At 55.1% G+C, this 21,366-nt stretch overlaps 1 protein-coding gene and 1 long non-coding RNA gene across 7 annotated transcripts in view; one reads left to right on the forward strand and one right to left on the reverse strand.

Moving 5' to 3' along the window:
- Positions 1-2,045: 2,045 nt before the first annotated feature.
- RARA (retinoic acid receptor alpha) overlaps positions 2,046-21,366 on the forward strand; it is a 47,122-nt gene continuing 27,801 nt past the window's right edge. Inside the window, exon 1 of one of the 6 annotated variants that reach the window (XM_037727393.1) lies at positions 2,046-2,172. The gene's annotated coding sequence lies outside the window, so the exon portion shown is untranslated. Of the gene's footprint in view, positions 2,173-11,052; positions 11,281-11,578; positions 11,823-15,816; positions 16,052-16,881; positions 16,902-21,366 lie in introns of those variants that run through there. The other 5 variants (XM_017497134.2, XM_017497133.2, XM_037727391.1 and 2 more) reach the window with 5 other exon arrangements.
- LOC108281520 lies at positions 10,525-15,412 on the reverse strand. Its single transcript, XR_001816031.2, has 2 exons — positions 15,329-15,412; positions 10,525-11,582 (listed from the first exon to the last, which is right to left on the reverse strand). It is a non-coding gene; the product is annotated as an uncharacterized LOC108281520 (long non-coding RNA).

Genomic DNA, 21,366 nt, shown 5'->3' on the forward strand with positions numbered 1-21,366 from the left:
AACAAGGGTGCGCCTGCTCCCTGCACCGCCCCCCTCTCCTGACGCTCTCTGCTGCCGCCATCCACTGCTTGTCTCCTTCAGTTAAGATAATGAAGATGCTGAGAGATAAAATGTGTATTTAATAAGGGTGGGGGTAGGGAGGCGGAAAGGGGCAACCAGGGCCTTCCCTAGTTTGGGGCCTCGCCAAGACTTAAGCTGAAAGCAAAGCTAGAATAAGACTTGGCCCCAGGGTGTGGGGGTTTCTGGGCCTCAATCCAGCTGACTTCACTGCCTGCTGTTTGCCCTAAATTCCCCCACCTCCACCCTCTCAACCCCACACTGCTTTCTTCTTGCTCCCAATGGGAAAAAGGACTCTTGCTTCGACTTTCTTTTCAGCTGGTAACTTGGCCTTTAGTGCGGTGCCCCCCACCCCAGTGTCAGCTGCAAGGTCGAGCTAGGGCAGCCCCCTCTAGCCTAGGCCTGTAGAAGCTGTGGGTTCACAGTGGGGAGTGAAAAAGCTGGAGTTAATGAAGACCAGCTGCTAGTCTGGATTCTGCCTGCAGCTAGCTGGAGGCCAGCCTTTGGTGGTGGTTGATGGGGGGTGGGGTGACCTCCATCCATGGGCACAACGATATCCTGTGGCAGCAGCTAGGCTTGTGCTTCTCTGAGCTTAGTTTTATCCTTAGTTTGTAAGAGAGTAGTCTGTTTCCTTCTCCCTACTCCTCTTCCCAAATAACACTCAGCTCTTATTGAACTTTATAACTGTAGTGGTGGCCCAGCTGAGATCTGAGGATCTCCAAGCCCTTTTGTAAACACTCATTAACTGCCTGGGAAGAACGAAGAGCCCTGTTTAACAGCTGGGAGAGAACTGAGGCACATTAGGGTGAAAGGCTTGACCTAAACTCACCCCATGGACTCCACCCTGGGGCCTTCCATCCTTACTGCCCAGCTCCTTTTCTGAGTTCCTCCTGGAAGACAAAAATGGTGTGGAGGCATTGCTGATGTCTTCTAGGGAGAGGCCATGCCCTCTCCTCTCAAGTCTGTCCCTGACTTCCTCTGGCCCTTATGACATTTTCCCTGATCTGCTGCTAGAGATATGTGCAACTCTCCTTGAAAAATGTTCTCAGTCCACAACTTCAGAATTCTTATCCGTCTTTCTCTTGCTCATCTAGCCCGCCAAACCTGAATTCTCTCTTTGAGCTACTAAGAAGATTGGCTATACTAAACTGAAACAGTGACCTTGAAGTTGATCTATTGTTTTGAGGTCCCTCTGCCCTATATTTATCCAGAATGGTACGTAGGAAAGTATTCTCTCTTTAACTTGTTTATTTTGGTCATAAAGATTCGGACCTTATTGAGGGCTGGGTAGAGGCCCTACTTGACCTCTAGGTTCTGCATCCTCTTCTTCCACTGACAATTACCATTTCCAGTAATAGATATAGCCCAAGGTCCTTTTTTGTTTTTTCTTCTTCTCTAACCCCACCTGCTTTTACTTTTGCCTATATATTTGCAGACCCCACACACACCCAGATACACACACATTGGTCCTACCTGTTTCCAGCTGCCATCTAAGTTAGCCTGCACTTTTTACAGGCTGAAAATCTGTTTTTTTCTCGCTGGATGGATGGCCTGCCTCCTAGGCACTTGACAATAAGTAGGAGGGATGAAGAGACTTCTGCAGTCCACAAGGAAGAGGACAGAAGTGAGCATCCAACCAAAAGGAATGCTCCCTTCCCCAAATTTCTAGCATTTAGCCTCAGCGGGAGTGGCAGGGAAAGAGATCTTAACCCCACCTCTAGCACCAAAACCTAAGTCCATCTGCTGAGGGCAGGCAGGAAGAAATGTCTCTTTTCTCCTGTTTTATGTCATCCTATCCTTGTTATCCATGTGCTGTGTATTTGAGACTGGGAACTGTTCCTGTCCCCAGCGGGTGATCAGACCCCCATCTTTGTTCCAGTGCGTTATTTCTCCCCCATCAGTCCTCCACTCTGCGCCGGCTGACCCAGTCAGGGCTGGTGTAAGAGGGCGGGGAGAGCCTTCTGTTCGGCGAGTGGGCTTTAGGACCCAACGGGAACCCGTGCCTCTTGCAGCAGCCTAACCCAGAAGCAGGGGGGAATCCTGAATCGAGCTGAGAGGGCTTTCCCGGTTCTCCTGGGAACCCCATCGCCCCCCTGCCAGCACACACCTGACCAGGTAGGACCATGCACACCCCTTCCCAATTCTTCCTTGGCCGCCTTTGACTCTGGCCTCTGCTTCTGATCTAGCCGTTTCCCTCTTGCCAGTTCTGGCTTTCCCCGTCCCTCCTCTCCTGTCACTCACCGTAGTCCTGGGAGGTGGGAGCCTCGGAACAGTAGGGTGTCTGAAAGCTCAGAGCCCCCTGCACCCTCCAGCGCCTTTCTCACATTTCTCCTGAGGCAGTTCTCGTTCTCTAGCTAAGAGTGGGGAGTAGGGGGAAGGTCTGCCCAGGCCCACGCCCTTGCACCCTCCTTTGCAGTATTGCCTAATACCCCTTCCCCCACCTCACCTAGACTGGAGAATTGGCAAGTGCTGGGGTAACAGAGAGAGGAGAGAGCCAGAGAGGGACCTGAGCTTTCCCGAGGGATTTCTTTCTTGCTTCCTAGCCCAAAGAGCTCAGGACTTTGCCCCCCACTCCCTACTCACCTTGTAGGGGAACTAATATCCCCTTCCAGGTTCATCTCACATTTGGGTGGCCAGGGGCTTTGCAGGAAGGTAGTGGAGGTTGTGAGCATTTTGGTGACCTTTTCCTCTGGGAAAGTTCTTTCAGCTTAGAGCCCCCATCCCTGTCAACATCTCAACACCTACTGCAGAAGCCCCCCCCCCCAACACCCCTGTGTGTGTGTGTGTGTGTGTTGACAATGTGGTTGTAAGATCTAGAAGCTTTGGATAGAGGTGGCTCCAGGCATTGAAAGGGAGGGATACCAGAGTGTGGCCCAGGCTAGAACAGGCTCAGTCCAGATGGCTAGGGAAGGGGGTGTGGACCAGATTGAGGAGGTCACCCAGCCTTGCCAGCTCCCTGAGCTCCTTTGCTTTCAGAGTCTCAGGCTCCTGGTGTTTCTCTAGAGCTACAAGGTCCCTAAGCTTCTGACCCTTGCCCCCACATGCTCTCGGAGAGCGCTAGATGGCACCTACTGTTTACAGTGGCGTATTTTTCTCCTGTGGTGGGCAGACAGGCCATGCTCTCTGATGATCTAGGGCATGCCTTTCCGGTTTTGTGGGTTTATAGGAAGGGTGTACACTGTCTGAGTTACCATGTGTGAGTGTATATCGTGCTTCTGGGGGTAGTAGACTGGGGAGGGGGTGATAGAACAGACTGGTCACACTGAGGGAACTCCTCTAGTTCTCAGTATATGGTAGGGGTGGGTTGCATGTCCCCATCTGGTAGCTGTGTCTAGGTGTGGGGTGTGCTCTGCATTCTTCCATGGCTCCCCAGGTCCCCTAAGGGTTGGTTTTGAAGGACAGGGTAGATAATAGAGTGGCTTCAGACTTCGTTCTGGTCTTGATCCAAGGAGGAAAGTAGAGATTCTGAGTGTGAGCAATGGACTGGGAATCAGAGGCCTGACCTGGGGACTTAGCCTGGTTATTTAACTATGTGTGTTTATGTAGGTCTTCCCCTTTGCTAAGCCTCAGTTTCTTCATTTGTAAAAATGGCTATCAGTAGCAAGCAGGGACACTGCCACCAAGACCTCACAGATAATGTATTGTAAAGCTCAGTCCAAATGGTAGTAATGGCTGGGGGGATCTAGGATGGAATCCTCTTCCTAAATCTAGGTCAATCTCTCTGCCTTCAGTTTTCTTCCCTCATCCTTTACCCATCTGGGAGATGGAGGAACCAGGCAGGGCTATTGCCCCGGGTACTGCAGAATTCCCCTGCAGGTTGTAGTTGTTGCCAGAGCACCTGTGGTCAGAGAGTACAGATCTCTCCACCAGGCATTTCTTCCTCTGGGGCCCCATACTTTCTCCCCTGAGCCATGTCTCTACCTTTCTTCTGCCATCCCTGCTTGGCGTCCTTGTCTCTCTCTCCCCTGCCCAGTGGCCTCCTTGTCCGGCTCACTGGGCAGGAGCCCTAATCGGATTCGACAGCTGAGATATGTGTGGCGGCTAAGAGCAGGCGGGAGGGAAGCCAGTGGGAGGATGGTATGAGGACTGCCCCTGGCACTGCCCCGGCCTCCCAAGCACCACCTTGGGCCTGCTGATTTCTTACTTGGCTTGGCCCCAAGGAAGGGGTGCCAGAGGAAGCTCAGGAATGAACAGGCTGGGGTCTGGAGACTAGGGGAGGAGGAAACACACCAAGGTCCTGAGGACCTGGTTGATATTTGATGGCCTTAATGTCAGTATCTCTGACTCTGATAAGGAGGAAAGGACAGCGATGAGCCAGGCAGCCCCCACCCTCGCCACCTCATTCCTATAGCCCCACTTTCTTCTTGTTCAGAAATGTGTTCATTTTGCCTCATCTAGCTCCTTTGGCCAGTACCTTCTTATGGGTCACATCTGGGAGCTTCTGGGGGTGCCACATGTCTGCCTCAATCTGGGCTGTTTCCTCCCCTTCAAGGTATTTCACTCTCTCTGGGCTGGGTGCCAGGACTCCTGGGTTTCCCGCCTGCCTGTGGTGCAGGGCTCCCCTGCAGGGCTCCAGAGAGTCGCTTAGCTGGTTTCCTTCCTCCTGTGTGGGGAGGGCCTTCCCCTAGGGTTGGGAGGTGTCAGGAATCCCAGGTGGGATGGTGTGGGGGCACAGTAGCCTCTGGCACTGTAGCACCCCAGCTTCTCCCTCCTAGCCTCTGACTCAGCTTGGGGGCAGCACATGCCCAGCCTAGCAGGCATGGCCTATTCTTGCCTCCAGGCTCTGTCTTTACAGAAGCCTAGATCTTCTCCTCTCATTTTTTAGCTTTTTTTTCCCGTGGTATCTTGGGGTGGCTATCAAAATCTCTGTGTTTTGGGTAGCAAGGGACTAACATAATTGAGGCTGGGGCACTATTTTGTCTTCCTTCCAGCTGGGCCAGGATGAAGGAAACTGTCACAACTTCCCCACGCCAATTCCTTCTGCTCTCAAAAGACCAGTCAGTGGAGCCAGGCCCTGCCCTCTGGGTACCCACAATGTGGTTGGCACTGATTTGTCAGAAATTGGGAAGGTTTCCCTCTAGACCACTTGCCTCCTTTCTCCTCCTCCTGCAGGGTAGGGGCAGCTCTGTGATTGCAGGCACTTATGAGCAGGACTCCCCCCTAGGGAAGGGGTGTGAGATGCCCCCAGGATGGCCAAGTTGGCACTAGTCCCAGGCTGGAGTACTGGACATGATTCTGACCTGGGAGTTACTGGGGGGAAGGCAGGGCATGGGCCTCCCTGCCCCCCTCATTTCCTGCTCTTTGGGCAGCTGTGGGCGAGAGAGGCTGCAGGGACTATTTTTAGTTGGTCAGTCCCCTGGCAGGAGGGACGTGCAGAAAAGCACGGGGCAGGCAGAGGGGCTGGCCAAGGTGAGGGCAAGCAGGCAGGCAGAGGAGTGAGGAAGAGCCAGAGGGGCAGAAGACGGAGCAAGGAGGCATGTGGAGCAGGGGGAGAATCTTACCAAGAGGGGCTTGAACCAGGTAGATGGGCTGGACTGGACTGGGTAGAGGAGTCCTGGCACCCTTCAGGGTTTTCTTTAACCAACTGGACTCAGAGCTTGAAGGGGTTTTAGAGGCTACCTAGGCAATCCTTTGCCCTTGCAGAGAAGGAAACTGAGGCCTAGAGAGGACACTCAATCAGTCATTGGCTATGTTGAGACCTGAACCCAGGCTCTCCCTTTGCACCATTTTTCTGTTGTCATGGTTCCTCACCACACCTCAGTGTGCTTCCTTCCCATACTGCAGCAAGGAGGACCACGAGCCAGACACACCTGGTCCATTTCCCGCTCTGCTTGTTTGTGCAGGGTCTCTGTAAATCCTAGCTTGGTTTGTTTACAAGTCTCTCCATGTGGAGAGAGTCTGTGTCCAGGCTGGAAGGAGGTCAGAGTTGGGTTTATTTGGGTGGCCTGTGGCCACTGGTGTGAATGGAGGTGCTGGATAGGTTCCAGCAGGCTCACAGGCTGGTGAGCTCTGGGGCTAGGAGATACCTTACAGAAGGGACGTCCAGACTCCCCAGAGCCCTTTGTGAGCCCTCCTCCTGCCCTGCTTAGGACCTGTGGGTCATAGGGGTTGTTTGCCAATCTCCCTAACAAAAGAAGGGAGCAGGGCTGAGAAGTAGGCAGATTACTACCAGCTTCTGATCACTAGTCAGAAGGGGGCCCCCCTGAGGTCAGTCCCCTGGCAGGGGGAGGCAGGGAAAGTTGGGGCAAGTTAGGGTGTGTATGGGGAGAAAACTCAACTAGAGAATTGTGGTCCCTCAGAATTCAGTCTGCTTTCTGTCTTCTGCCTCATCCTCTTCCCAAGGGCCACCATGTTGTACAGCAGCAGGGGAGCTATTCCATATACTATGATGTGAATGGCGCCCCCTGGGGTTGTTCAAGGCAGCATGCCTGTGTAGCCAAATGTGGTGCATCTGTCCCTGACCTTCTTCCTTCAAATTCAGACCCAGCTGGAAGGAAGTGTTCCAGATATGCCTTAATCTGACACCCTCTTCCCTACCCTACCTCATGCCACTCAACATCTGTTCCTCTGCTGCCCCCCGCAACCTACCAAGCAGGTCTTGGTGCACCACCATTTGTGGAACAGGAACCCCTCCCCTTCTCTTCACTTAGTTTCTGTGTCTCTAGGGGGCTGATTTATCATGCCCCCCATCACTATTGTGAGAAATCAATAGTGTAAATGGATTAAGGCTATTCAGCCTGTCAACTCCCTTTGGGCCCCACCAACTCTTCTGGGACTTGTGGAGTTGCTCAGTACCCTTCCAGCTCAGCATACACATATTTAGTGGTTGTAGCCAGAGCACTGAGCACAGGAATTACTTTTTCTGTTCGTGTCTTTCTCATTCTCGCTCATATACTGTGCTGGTCTTAGCATGACAAATACTCTTGAACATTTATTTTCTAGCTTGGGTGGAGGGGCTAAAGGGCAGTAGGCTGCCACCCAGAGGTGGGGAGGGAGGCCAGTGGGTGAGGGAGAGATGGCGGGTGGGGGGTGGGGCAGTCGTGGGGACTAGCTGGGGAAGGGATTGGGTGTCAGCCCACCCTATCACCTCACCTCTGGTAACTCAATCCCTGCACCCCACCCTCCTGATTTCCCTCCTGCTCAACAACTTCAGTAGCTGCTGGCAGAAGCAAGGCTGGCAGAAGTGTGTATGAGTGCATGTGTGTATGGGGGGAGAGGGTGAGAGGGGCTGTGGGGGCAGGGAGTGCTGCCAGGACATGTTAAAGGAGACTCACAGCCTGGGTACAACTTGGGTGGCAGGAGGAGGTGGGGCTGGTGGGAGAGTGGGTGGTGAGTGATAGGCAGGCTGTAGTGGGGGCAGGGCGGCCCAGGGGTCTCACAAAACTTGTTGGCACTGAAACAGGGCCTGGTGTGGTGGGGGTGGGCAGTGGTGAGGGGGTAGGGTCTGGCACAGCCATTGTTGGCCCCAGAATGCCAGGAGGCCTGTTCTTCACCAGGGGGCGCATGTAACCATGGAGGGACAGTCTGCCCCTGTCTCCAATCCCTGGGCTGTGCCTGCTGGGCATCACAGTCTCGGTGGTGACTAAGTCACTTCTGTCCTGGGGCTGGCAAGGTGCCAGGCTCCGCTCTTCTCGGTAGGTGAGTCATTGCCCTGGCATCTCCCCCGGATGAAGCTGAGTCACCCAGCCATGCCTGCTAGGCAGGTGGGCACCAAACTTGCGGTGGGGGTGGAGGGCTATGTGTGCAGCCCCCAGTGTCTTCTCTGCTCTTTCTCTGGCATGTCCTGGCCCCACCAGGCAAGGATGTCGCTTCTCCCTTGTGATCCATTGAGGAGTAAAGGAAGGGGTAGCAAGGCACAGAGTGGCATGATACATGTTTGATTGGAGTAAATAGGAGTAGGGAGAGTTGAGGAGGGAACATTGATTGTGCTTTATATATATATATGGATTTATTTTATATATATACATATACATGAATTTTATTTTAACAAAAAAGAGACAGGGTCTTGCTATGTTGCCCAGGCTGGTCTTAAACTCCTGGACTCAAGCAATTGTTCTACCGTAGCCTCCCAGAGTGCTAGGATTAAAGGTGTGTGCCACCATACCTGGCCTGGGTTTGAGTCCCAGCCCTGCCACTGACAAGCTGTATGACCTTGAGGAAGGCAATTTTCTTTTTGAGCCTCAGTTTTCTCATCTGTGCAATGGCAACAGGAGCCTGCCCCTTTAGGACCTGTGAGAATGAAATGGAGTGGGACTATTAAGGTACTTGTGGGAGGAACTCCTTTTGGGATGAGCAAGGAGGCTTGGGAAGGGAAGAGGAGTCAGCTGGAGCTGGTTCCAATAGAAAACTCCCACACCATCCTGCTGGTCTTGGAGGGCCAATTGCTTCTCATCCTCTCTTTAGACTATCACTTAATGCTGTTCTTCAGGAGTTCCCACAGGCTGTGAGAGGACAGCCTTGTTGTACTAGAAGTGTGGGCCCCCCAGGGTGTCTCAAAGCTATATATTTTTTATCTCTTTTTGACTACTGAGAACTGTCACCGTCCCTGCTACCTGTCCAGCCTCTCTTCCTTCTCTTCTTCTAGTTTGAAGAGGGATCCTTGTTTTGGGAAACCAGTGGCTCAGGCTCCTCCCCTAGCCTATCTCCCAGTGCACGGAACTGGTAGGCCCCAAGGAGCGTCCCTCATAAAGAGTGAGGTGCCCCTGAGCCTGTGACTTTTCTCTCTCTGCTAGTTTCCTGCTGCTTCTTGGGCACTCTTCTCTCCTCCTGCATCAGGGTCCCTGGTGAAAGGGGGTGGTGGAAGCCCTATTATGAGCCCAGCACAGCTGGAGTTCAGCTGGGGCTGCAGATTGAAGACTCCTGGTTCCCCACCTGGGGACCTCTCCTGCTTTCTGCAGTCAAGCTTGGGTAGAGCTGGACCTTGGACAGGTGGTACTGGTTGCCCTGGGCAGGAAGGAAATGCCCCAAAGATGTGCATTCTATGTGTTTGTACACATGGGTACTGGTCTTGTGTGAGTGACCCCTGTCGGGTGTGGGTTTGTGTGTATAAATTTCTTCCCTCATCCACACATGGGCCTACTTCTGTGTCTGTGCAGAAGTGTGCCCCTTCTGCTTCATACCCTCGTCTGGGCACAAATTGTGTTTGTATGTACTTGTTCATGCGTAGATGTGCATACATGTGTCTTGGGGTTGTACACAACCCTGTCCTGAATGTGCACGTGCATTTGTACCAGGATACCTAACCCCATGATGGCAGGTGTACCTGAAGGTCGTGCCACGTGGGAGGCAGTGTAGCATGCTGCATTCTTGTGTCCATGAGCCTTCCCCTCTAGCCTCAAGGAAGGAAGACCGGTAGAATCTAGGTTGGGAGGTGCCTGTGGCACTGGGGGTGGGCTGGCGCTGACTTCAGTCCTGGGCTGGTTCCTCACCTGGGCAGAGCTCCCAGCTGTTGGCAGGGCTCAGGCTGAAGGCCCTTGGGGGAACGCGGCTGTGGGGTAAGGGGTTAAGCGGTGGCGTCCACATCTGGGAGCCATTGGCGCATTCCTGCCGGCTGAGCGCATGTTTGCGGATGAATCTGGACAGGACGGGGCGGGAGGGGCTGGGCGCGAGGTTCGCACCGGCGGACAGAAATCCAGACGGGAGCGGGAGACAGCTCCGGCCCAGCGGCTGGAAGGGGCCTGAGGAAGCGCGGTCGGTCCGGCTGCCGGGGCAGTTCCCCGTGCGCCAGCCCTCGGGGCAGAGCATCCCGCCATCCTGGCTTGTCCTACCTTACTATGGCTCTTGGGCTGGAGCCAGGGACAGACAATCAGATACTTCAATTCTAGACCCGGTTCTGCAACCCGTGCGACTGTGGACAAAACGTTGTGCCTGCTCTTGGCCTCTCTTTCCTGTAAAGCGGGGCCGTCGGACCAGTGGGTCTGAGAGCTCTGTCACCGGGTCAGGCTGAGAGTCTTCTCACTGGGCTGGAGGCCTGGGAGTGCAGCACTTCCCCTTCCAGTGGGAAGTCCTGTGGGGGTACTTGTGGCCACTTCTCTGCCTGGGAACAGGGCGAGAGGGGAGTATTCCCTAAGCGACTTTGCTTTCCCCTAAGCCCGCCAGTGGACTGCTAGCGATGGGGACAGGATCCTCCCAAACAGAGCAGCAGGCTGGGAGGAGGGTCATGGCTGTGTTGGAGACTGGGGTCTCTCAGATGGATGGCGATTCAGATCCTGGCCAGCTGGAATATGAACAAGAGCGTTCCTGGCTTCTCCAGACTTGCTCGGGAGAAAGAAGCTTGAGTCTGTCTTTGAGCACGGAGGGGTGCTCCTGGGCGCCCCTACTGGAAGATCCAAAAGTCTTCGCCCTTTGAGGAGAAGTGTACCTTAAGCGGGGTGGAGGGGTTGGGTTGGGCCAGAGTTCCTAGTACCCACTGGAGCTGGAGAGTTATTTGGGGAAAGAAATGTACTTGCGGGAGATCTACTCCTGGACTTTTTTTTTTTTTTTTTTTTTTTTTTTTTTCAGCTGAGATAATTAAGATCCAGGGAAGGGAAGTGACTTGGTCAAGGTCACACAGCTCTCAGTTCCAGCTGGTCCCTAGAAGAGGATTATAATTATAGGATTCAGGGGCTTGACAGCTAGGGCAGGAGTCACCGCACTCACTTCCATGTTCTGCCGCCGCCTCTCTTCTCGGGTTTAGGTGTGGGAGTATGTGTGGTCGCGGGGGAAAGGAGTGTAGGATACCACACGCTGCGGTCTTCACCGAGTGCTATTTTCATTCTTTCCGCAGAACATCACCCCCTCCTCGCTCTGAATTTTCGGTTCGGGTTTGAGGGAGGGATTCTCCCAGATTCCCACGGTCCAGCCTTCTGCTAGGAGCGGCTCCTTTAAGACTCGCCCTTCCCGGGGTCTGTTAAGGAGAGGTGGGGGCGGGGGTGATCCTGTAGATCCGCCCCTGACTGATGATTGGTCGGTGGGCGGGCAGGGGCGGGCCTGAGGGAGAGGGCCTTCCCCCACCTCTCGTCCGTACCCTCCGCCCCTATAGTCTGGGGCTCCGGGTAAAGTTTCAGCCTCCGCACGTGACTCGCTATGGCCGCTGCCGTCGCCCCGCGCCCCTGAGACGCGGCCCCCCAGACGGCTCCTCTCCCGGGACCCCGCACTCTAATGCCGAACAGCACCAGGGCGCCGGGTTAGGGCAGACGTTGTGCTCGCGGGTACCCCGAACGGGTTGCGTCCCCTGGCTGCGAGGTAACCCTTTCCCCGGGGATTTTGGGGAGCCCCTGGTTCCCGCAGGCGTCGGGGCCCCATGTCCTGCCCAGATAAGCGCTACGGGAGGGGACTGGGTGCCGGGAGGCTTCTGACGGGAACCCGGGGTTTCCTGGGTTTCCCAACTCGCTGCCGCCGTGTCCAGGGTGGGGGAGCCCCGTCTGTGCGTCTGCCTGCGCCGTGTCTTCGCGCGCAGCCTTGAGGCGTCTGGGGCCGTCTGCTGCGTGTGTCCCCAGCGCTCGAGCCCTTGCAGAACTGCCGCTGGGAACTCCTGCTCTCTTTCTCTTCAAAAACAAGCACAACAAAAAGACTTTCAAACCTGTTTGGGGAGAGATCGGATGCTCAACGGACTAGCCTCCTCCCTTTTTCCCTCCTGTTATCTGAGCTGCCCTGTGGTTTGGGGAGAATCAGCCAGGGGGCCCACCCCACCATAGGGAGCCGGCCAGGGGCGGGGCCCACTCAGCTGGTGTTCCCCGTGGAGTGAGGGGAGCTGTCAGAACTGGGTGCAGGAGCCAATGCAGTATGTATGTAGGGGTGTCCCTGGGGTCTTGTGCGACCATGGGGTGTGGGAGCTTTTTGGGTTGAGGGGAAGACAGAATAGATGGGTCGACTTTGCTCTGCTGAGGGTGTCTGGGACCTGGTGCCACCCACGAGGCTTGGAAGCTGCTGGCCAGATGTGTGTGTGCTCGCCGGTTGTGGGGAGGGGGCGGCTGGGAAATGAGCTTGGCTGTGTCCCCTCTTCTCCCCTCTGGGCACTGCCCTATTGTCAGGCTGCTCCTTGTGAAGGACAGGCCTCCAGTGTGCTAGGGTAGGGATGGGGACCAACTAATCCAGAAACCAGACAGGATAGCTCCTCAGCCTTGGAGATGTTTCTGCACCCTCCATCCTGTCTTGGATAGGATACCCAATGTGATGGCCTGGAAGGGTACCTCCTCCCCACTCTGACTCTGTCTTCTATAACCAGGTTGCCTTCTGTCTGCTGGCTGTGTGTACATATGTATATATTCTTGGAAAGGATTGTTTCTGAAAACACCCCCCACCCCCCACCCCCTGCTGCTTAATTCCAAGGATCACTTCTGCCTCTGACACTCCCCCTCCTCAGTTTCCTGGCCAGGACATTCCAGGTTGTCTCTTATACCCTTCCCTGGCTGCAGTCTTCATAGGGCAAGATTGTTTTGGGAGAAGTGGTTCTGTAAGGACCTCTCAGGTCTTGCTAGGAAATTGGACCTCAGGCCCCAAAGTCTCCTACAGGGCTTGATGAGGAGGCTGTGTCAGGGAAGCCCCAGGTTGGAGTGGGGGTGGCTTGGAGCCTTGGGGCTTCCCCTGGGGGGTGGGTGGGGATGAGGCTGGGGTAAGGAACAAGAGAAAAAATATTTGGAGTTGGTTATGTGATGCTTCTTCCTGGAGGAAGAAGAGGGGGTGGTTATGGAGTCAGGGAGTTTGTGGCTGTGAAAGATGGTATGCTGGGAGGAGCTGGGACATCAGTACTGCCTGGGAGTCTGGGTCATGTGGTGTCCTGAAAGAGAAGTCAGTAGGGTCAGACTGGCATAGGCTCTTGGGAGCCGAGGATCTTGGATTTGCAGGGATTTTGAGGGTGTGAGTGAGTGTACATGAGGTGTCACTGCAGGGGTTTCGCCATCAGACTGGCGATAGTGGCACAGATGCAATGGCAGTTCTGAGAAGATCCTGGGCTTGGAATGGCTTAATCCTGGCCACCTCCTCCTTCCTATAGCCCCTAAATCTCTATCCCTTCAGTCTGACCCTAAATGCTCCAGCTGCCACCCTGGTACACCTTTTTAGTTTCCTTCCTACTCCCAACTTTGAGGCAGCCTGGCAGGAAGCTAGCTGTGAGCAGCCCCATCCTGATCGCCCATGTGCCTCCCCCACTGGGCATAGTCACCCACACGTGCCATGACGTGGTTCCTGCCACCCCATCTAAATATGGGGGAGAGGACATTGAGCTCTGAGTTGCCTCTCGAGTCTGTTTTGGGGACATTCACCCAGACCCCTGCTAATGATTTCCCCTTCCCCTAACCCGTTTAGTCTTGGAAGCTGACTGTGCCCTCTGGGACCTTTCTTCCCAGTCCACTCCTTGCTCAGACTCCAGTCTCAGGTGGGATGGTCCTTAGAGCCATGTGATGTGAGGATGGGGCCTGCCCCAAAATACAAACCCCAATGCCTAGTTTCTAATCCTCTTGGAAGCATGAGCAGGACAGGACTTAGGCTGGGCTGGAGGGGTAGCTATGTTTTTGCCTCTGTGGGATCTATTAATATTTGGGTGCCCTGCCTGGGATCTGAGGTGATGGGCATCTGGGGATGGTAATCCTGTCCCTGTGACAAATAAGCAGGGTAATCTCCATTTGCTCAGCACCCCACACCCATCTTGTGTCAGTAGTTTTGGGAGTGTGGGAAGCTGGCAGGGCCCCTGGCAAGATGACCAGGGTTGTCTTGACTTACTATGTTTTGGGAAAGGAGTATGGCAACTGATACTCCAGCTCCCAAGGCTTTGGCGGGACATTCTCTCTGACGCCTGCTGTCTTTCCTTCCTCTACTCCCCACTCCACCCTCTGGCTGCTGTCTGGAGCCCACACGGTTTGTAGGGGGATGCATGGTGGGGGGCAGGGCCTGGATCTTCGTGTGTGTCCGGGGAGTATTCTGGGAATTGGCAGGGTTGGCTGAGGTTGTCTGGGTGTCCCCGCAGGGTGGGCGGCGTGTGGGGACCTGGCCTAGTGTGAGAATGTGCCAGTGTTGGTGTGTCTGTCCCCAGTCTGGCTCGGGTGTGGGTGTCTCGGGTGTGGGTGTCTCTTGCTTCGTCTGGATCTTGCCTCCCGCTCCAGTCCCGCCCTCCCCTTGCTCCCCCCTAGCTAGGACCGCCTGCTTGCTCTCCCTCTCTCCCCACAACTGGAGCCTCCCTTGCCTGTTCCTGGAATTTGGAGAGGAGGAGGAGGAAGAGGCAGGCAGACAGACCTCCCACACTCTAGCCCGCCCACCTGGCATCATGGGGAAATGAAATAGGTGCTATGGAACTAAGTTTTCCCTGGCTTCCCTAGACCCTTCAGCACACATCATGTGGGCCAGGGGCCAGCTCTTACAGAAGGGCCATGGGCTGCCCACCCCTCTGGGCAGTGACACCTCCTTCTACTTAACATCCTGCCACAAAGGGCCCCTGCTGGACCTCCAGGCACCACAGTCAGCCTGTGGAGCTGGTGGGGGGATTAGGCTGCTGCCAGGCTGGCCTGCACCTGTTGCCAACCCCAGCCCTATAACTGGAGCTTGCTAGGGAGGGGGCTGCAGAATGACAGGTGTAATTTCTGCAGCTAGGCAACTCCACCCCCACCCCCAACTGGATATGCCTTTCCCTTTTTGCCGGAACAAGGAAAGCCTTCCCCTTCGCCAGCCAAGTGTCAATCTGATCTCATGGATGATGCCCCTGTCCTGCCTGATGACCCCCACCCCTATCCCTGGCTGCAGAGCTGGGCTGCCCTCCTTCAAGGTTTCAGAGCTCTGCTGCCCTGGTAGGGCTGGGGGTATGGGGGTGTGTGGATAGGGGTGGTTCTCTGTTAATGTTTTAATTGCCTAAAAACTGGGAGCTCAGCTCTGGGCCAGTGGGGAGTCTGGGTCTGGCTGGCCGCCCGGTTTGGGCTAAATATAGTCTGGGACATCTGCAGAGAAGGGGAGGGGGGTGGAGGGAGGTTCCATTCCCCCACCTCCAGCCAAGGTGCCCTCGTCTGGGCGGGCACCTTGGAGCAGTGAGGGGGATTCCTTAGCACAAAAGGCAGGGGAGAGGTGTCAGGGGAGAGGCAGCAGGGGCTGGGCACAGTTGGGACCTTGCTTTCTGGAGGCCAGTAGATGCCTGAGATGAACCCGGAGGCTCAGGACAGGGCAAGAGTGGGGCACACCAGGGCTGGGTCCTCTGGCTGTTCCCTCTCCCCCCAGAGTTACTGAGGTCAGGAAGTCTTCATGTGTCACTGCAACCTGCAGGCAGTGTCACCATGACCCACTCTCTGTGTGTCTGTATGTACACACCTACCTTGGAGTGGCTTTATCCTGGCCCTCCCACTGAAGCCTCTGTCCCCTGGGTCCTACCGCAGGTCCTCAGCTCTCCTTCTCTGTCCCTCGCCCCACAGTGAAACCTTCAGCCCAGGAATCGAGACTTGAGAAGGGGAAGCTGCGGTGGAGAGTTCTCTGATCTCCAGTCACGGCAGGAAGTGGAGAAGAGGGGGGGTTAAGGGGGGGACCCATGAGTGGCAGGCAGAGAGGGAGAGCCCTGTCAGTCCCGCGACCCACTGTGTAGAGCAAGGAGGGGTTGGCCCCCTTCCTAGTGGTCCCCCTTCCCTCCAACTCCAGGTAGGAGAAACCTGGGGGACAGCTGATTCCCCAGGGGCTGCAAACAATCTTCATCACCCCCCACAACACTAAGAAAAAAAATGTCTTCCTGTCACGTGGCTGTCACTTCCTGTCCCACTGTGGTTCCTGGGATGTTTGTTGTTGGTTGCCATGGTTATATCTGCCGTGGGCACTACCGCTGCTTCTTGTGGGGAAGGAGCTACCCCTCCCCACCAGGCTGCAGGGGTACTTGGGGAACTTGACTAGGGGATCCTTTCAGGCTGCATGTGTGTGGTCTCTGATGCCCCAGATTCTCCAAGACCCCCCAGACGTCTGTCTGTGGGGAGGAGTCACAGCCACCTACTCAGACTGAGCGCTGGGGAGACTGTGACTGCATCTGGCTGTGCCTCACTGTGGCTGTGACTGTGTGAGTCTGACTGATTTTGCAGCCCTTGTCCCCTCTAACCGGGGTTCTTCTCGCTCATGGAGATGCCCATTCAGGGAACCTCTGTGCTCCCTATCTATCCTCATATATGGTTCTGAAGCCTGCTCCCATCCTGTGTTCTGATGGAAACCACGTTCCCCAGGGAGTGCCTGTGGCTTCCTGGGATCCAGGCTGCAGTGTCGAGGAGCTCTGGGGCAGGGTCCCAGGTTGCGTGTGTTTGGGGCTGGGGAGGTGGAGGCTCTGCAGACCATGCCTTTCCTTACACACACAGCCTGCACCCGCTTCTCCCTTGTCCAGCAGGCCCTCTTCTCTAAGGGGAAGGCCATGGGGCTCTGTGACCTATTATCTCTACCCCCTTGTAGGCTTCCCTGTTCAGCTGGGGACGGAGAGGGGAAGAGATTCCCCCTAGTTCTTGCCCCAACTGAGTAGGCGGGTGTGGAGTAGGAAGTTGCGGGGGGGTCAGTGGGTGGAGGGGGGCATGGGGCAGGGCACAGTCTGACTCAGGCCTGGTCTGGGGTCAGAGCCAAAAGGATATCCTGAGGCAGGACTTGGGGGGGTTGTATTCCTGGATTCCCTGCAGTGTGGGTCCCCAGGGTGGGATGCTGGGAGGGGGCTGGTACCATCTAGTCCTGCTGGCAGTTTGCCCTAGGACTTAGAATATGGCAGTCACAGGGTTGGGCTGAGCTGAGGAGAGGGGTGGGGGTTGCTGCAGCCTGTCTCCCCACCCTGGCCCTGCCTGTTTCTCTGTGAGCTGTTCCTGCATTGTGAGAGAGCTGTGCTTCCTGCTTGGTAGCGTGGAGGGGAGGTAGTGGTGAGGGGGACAGCTGCCAAGGTGAGGGCGGGGAAAGCCCCGTGCCAGGCTGGATATGAGGTCGGTGGTTTCCAAGCTAGGGGGTCCCCTTTTGTCTGTGCCCCTTTGGTCTCTCACCCAACAGAACTGCCTGTGTATGGTCCACACATTTCTGTGGTCTGGCTGTGGCCTCAGTAGGCTCATCTCTTCCTCTTCCCATTTTTGTTTTTTTTTTCCTTCCCTGTGGGTTGGTCCCTCTCCTTGAGGCCTGAATTACCCCCTGCCCTTTGACCTACTCGCTGCTTGGAGTAGGGAGGCTTCAGTTCTGGTTCTAGGTGGACCTCTCAGCCACCCTGGGCTTTAGAAGTCCTAAGCATGTCCCCTGGAGGATCTGGAGTATGGCCCCTGGGGATGGAGGAGTTGGGAGCACAGCCGTGACCAGCAGAGACCCCCACTTCCTCCTCCTAGAACCTGGACTGCCCTGAGCTTGGGTTGTCCATTCGCCCTTTCTGCTTGGTATCCAGTCACTGCTGAGATTATGGCGTGTGGGGGTCCTGCAGCTCTGCGTAGCTGGGGAAGAACCCTGGGCTGAGTGGAACACAGGTTGTGGAGGACACTGAACCTGTTCTTTTGGGACAAGTCACTGTGTCCTGAGGCAGTGGGCAGTAGTAGCAACGGGAGGTGAGACACTAGACTTTCTCCTTCTCCTAGCTCCCAGGAGGACATGCTTATGGCTGCGCCGACTAGGGCAGGTTTTCAAACCAGTCCTAGTTCTAGCAAGGCTAGCCCCAGGTTCTGTGGGGTTCGTGGGGAAGAGGTACCCTACAGCTATCTCAGCTACCCCCAGATGATCCTTCTCAAGCCCTCCTAGGGTAGCCTCTTTTAAAATGAGGCTGCGCTAACCTGGCTTCCTGCAGCCCAGACCCTGGTGAACAGACAGGAAACAGAGGATCCAAGTGGCTGGGTTGCTGGCTTGCCAGGGAGGAGAGGAGTGCGAGCCTAGGCCAGAGGGGACCCTTGAACAAGTGGGGAGTAGTCACGGCTGCTCCCCAACCCCTGTCTGCAGATATGAGGAGTGTGGGGGAGGGGAGAGGTTGTCTCTTTGTACAAACGGGAGTGTGTTTTCCTAGAAAGTGTGGAAATGGTTCTAGTTTAGAATCTAGCCTGTTCTGCCTTGCTTGGCCAGCTCCTGGCAGGATAGGGGTCCAAAGGCGGCAGGGCTTTGTTTCTGCCAAGGCTAGAGTCCCTCCTGCCCAAGTTCAGCTTGAGCTCTAGGTGTCATTTGCATATGATTCACTAACTGTCTAGAATGCTTAGGAAACCCCCAGTCTCCCCTTCTTTTAAGCTCCCCAATCCTTTTCCCCTTCTCTCAGCCCCTCTGAGACTGCCTGACTTCTATTTCTTGGGAACCATTGTTTCCGGGGAGCCAGGAGAGCAGAGAGAACTGAATGAGGAAGGGAGGCTGGGCCCAGGCCAGGCTGAGTTTGGGGTCCCCTGCTCCTCTCTCCTGAGTACAGGAGAGGAAATGGTCTATTTCTCTTCCCCTTCTCCCCTCCCCAAATCCAAAGGTTTCCCTTTTTTGGTTTGTGAAATGAAAGAAGGGAATTTGGGAAAGGGTTGTGGTCAGGCCTCCACCCACACCCTGAATATCCCTTTCCCCACATCCCTCTCCTCCGTCTGAGGGGAAGCAGACCCTGGGAAATGGGTAATTCTCCCTCCTGGCCCTGTCAACAGATGTTGCCCTGGGTGGGGTGAGGCAAGGGAAAGCAGGGTGACTGCTGAGGTGCACCAAGGTGCTGGCAAGAGGTGTGGGGATGGAGGGCTGCAGTTGCCCGGCGCCTCCCCTGTGCCAGGCTCTGGGCTGGGTGCTTTCCAGGACTTCCTGTCTGAAATCACACAACCCATTGTTGAGGTAGGCAGTTCACAGGTGAGTAAACAGATGCTTAGAGAGGTTAAGTGACTTGTGTAAGGTCACCCAGAGTGGCAGAGCTGAGATTTGACCCTTCCAGCATTTGGTTGTTTCTCGTATCTTCATGGCTCAGAAAGCTCTCACCTTTTTCTCTAGGTGTGTGACTCTGCAGTATAACGCATGGGCACTAGGGACACTGATGCTGGGGAAGGGATCCTAGCACCTTCTGAGGGTAAAAGCGGCCCCAGTGAGCAGGGCTGTGGGGTTGGTTGCAGGAGCTCCAGCCCCCTACCCCTTTAACTGCTGTGCTTAGGCTAGGCTTGGTATACTGGAGGTGTGGGCCTGTGGCTTTCTCTCTCTCAGGGGAGGGTGCCCATGGGCAGTGGAGGTGGCTGGCGTAGGGCGGAGGTTGGATGTGGGTAGTTTGTTTTCCCTCTATTTGGTACTGGTTTCGATTCTCTGCTGGGGCCTTCTCCACCCCTGGGATGTAGGAGGCTGAGGCCCAGGCATCTCTCTGGGGGTCATAGCTCCTGAAGGACCTTCTGAGGCAGAGCCTGTGCTTCTTTCAGGCCCACCCTGGTCATCCCTGCCCTTGCCCATCACTGTTCTCTGGTCTGTCTGGCCCTTGGCCCATTTTTGTGACCTTTAACCCCTCCTGCGGCTCAAGGCCCTCCCCAGGGAGCTGAGTAAATTTGCACTGAAGTTTGCAGGCAGAGATAGGTTAGGCTTTTTGGACGCTCTGATAGGGGTTTGAGGAGGCTTCCAGCCTTGCCCTGTAGTGTGTGTGGGTGGTGGGCTGGGGGATGAGGCTGGAGTAGTGGGGATTGAAGTTTGGTTCAGTTTTAAACTCCTCAGGGGCAGAGTTGAGGTGGCTGTGGTTCTCTCTTCTCTGGGATCACGGGTGGGTTCCAGAGGGTCCAGGCTGGACTGACTGAACTGGCCTCCCATACCCTAAAGGCTGGGTCAGGATGCCTGGGGTCTGCAGTGATGGCTTTCGGGGCCTCAGCCTGGATTATGGATGCCTCACTTTGGGTCAGCTGCCCCTTGGGCCTCACCTTGAGAGAGGCAGGCCTCTGTGTGGGTGTGAATTCACCTGAGTACTTGTGGACCTGGGGCATGGGCTGGGCCCACAGGGAGGACCTCAGAGCATCTTCTGGCAGAAGTAGCAGGTATAAGGGCCAGCCTGGCTGTGTGAGGACTGGAGAATGTACAGTTTTGGAGACTGTGGGGCTGTGGTTGTGTCTTTGGGGAGCTGTGTACTGGGGCCTATGCATGCAGTTTCTAAGCTGTGTTCATTGTGTGGTGGAGCCCAGGTGTGGAGAGATGGTATCTCCAGGCTCCCTCTCCTCACATGCATGCCTGCACACACACAGGCTGGGGCTGCAGATGTGCTCTTGCCCACCCAGATGTTTTCTCTAGACCTGCATGCATGAGTTTCTGCAAGCGTGTGGTGTGTATTTGTGTGTGAGGGTCCAACTGTAGGAACAATGAGGTTCTGCCAGCCCCTTCTTCCTTTGCATGGCTCCCCCAGCTCCAGTTACCATTGTGTAGGGCCCCACAGGAGTGTGTGTGTGGGGGGGTGCAGGGCCAGGGTGGCAGCTGTTCCAGTGGGTGGGGCCCTGTTCCTCTGACATCAGCCCTCAGCCTAGGAGGGAGTTGGCAGGGGCCTGGGGAAGGAAGGGGACTCTTTATTCAATGCGTGAGGAGAGAGGCCCTATGATTGTCATAATAAGTAACAGTAAAAATCGTGGTCATTACCAGATTTTACTTCTGGGGCAACTTCCCCTCCCTAGCCCAGTACCTATCCCCTGCTGCCCTCTCTCCCTCAGTTCCACACAGGCTGGCTCAGCTGGGCCAGAAGTCCTGGCCTCTTCCACAGTGTCCTTGGCAGGAGCTCCCCCTTCCCAGGCCCGGTCCTCAACTAAATGCTGGCCATGTGCATGTCCCCAGGACTCCAGGTTTGAGCCTGGAGTCTGGGGCATAGAACTTGGAACCTAGTGTATCCTGAGCTTGGGGTGGAGTGGCAAGGTATAGGGGGTGTTAGAAAAGGGACAATCCTTATTTTGAGTCTCTGTGGCCCTGTTTCTTTTCTTTCTTCCCTCTTTTTAAAACAGCTTTATTGAGATATCATTCACATACCATAACATTTACCCATTAAAGTGTATAATTCAGTGGTTTTAGTATATTCAGAGTTGGGCAACTACCACACAATCAATTTTAAAACATTTTCATCACCCCAAAAAGAGCCCCCATACCCATCAACAGTCACTTCCCATTTTCCTCACATCCATGCCCCAGCCCGTTAGTTGATGGATTTTTGGGTTGGTTCCACTTTTTGGCTATTAGGAATAATGATGCTGTAAATGTTCATACATAAATCTTTCTGTAGACTTACATTGTCATGTCTCTTGGGTAGATACCTGGGAGGAAGCATTGCTGGGTCATATGCTACTGCTGTGTTTAACCGTTTAAGGAACTGCTAAACTGTTTTCTAAAACAGCTATTCTATTTTACATTCCCACCAGCAACATATGAGGATTCTAATTTCGCCACATCCTTACCAATACTTGTTATTATCTGTCTTTCTTTTTTTTTTTT

The sequence above is a fragment of the Cebus imitator genome, unplaced genomic scaffold, assembly GCF_001604975.1.
Source record: "Cebus imitator isolate Cc_AM_T3 unplaced genomic scaffold, Cebus_imitator-1.0 Scaffold228, whole genome shotgun sequence".
Taxonomy (NCBI): Eukaryota; Metazoa; Chordata; class Mammalia; order Primates; family Cebidae; genus Cebus; species Cebus imitator.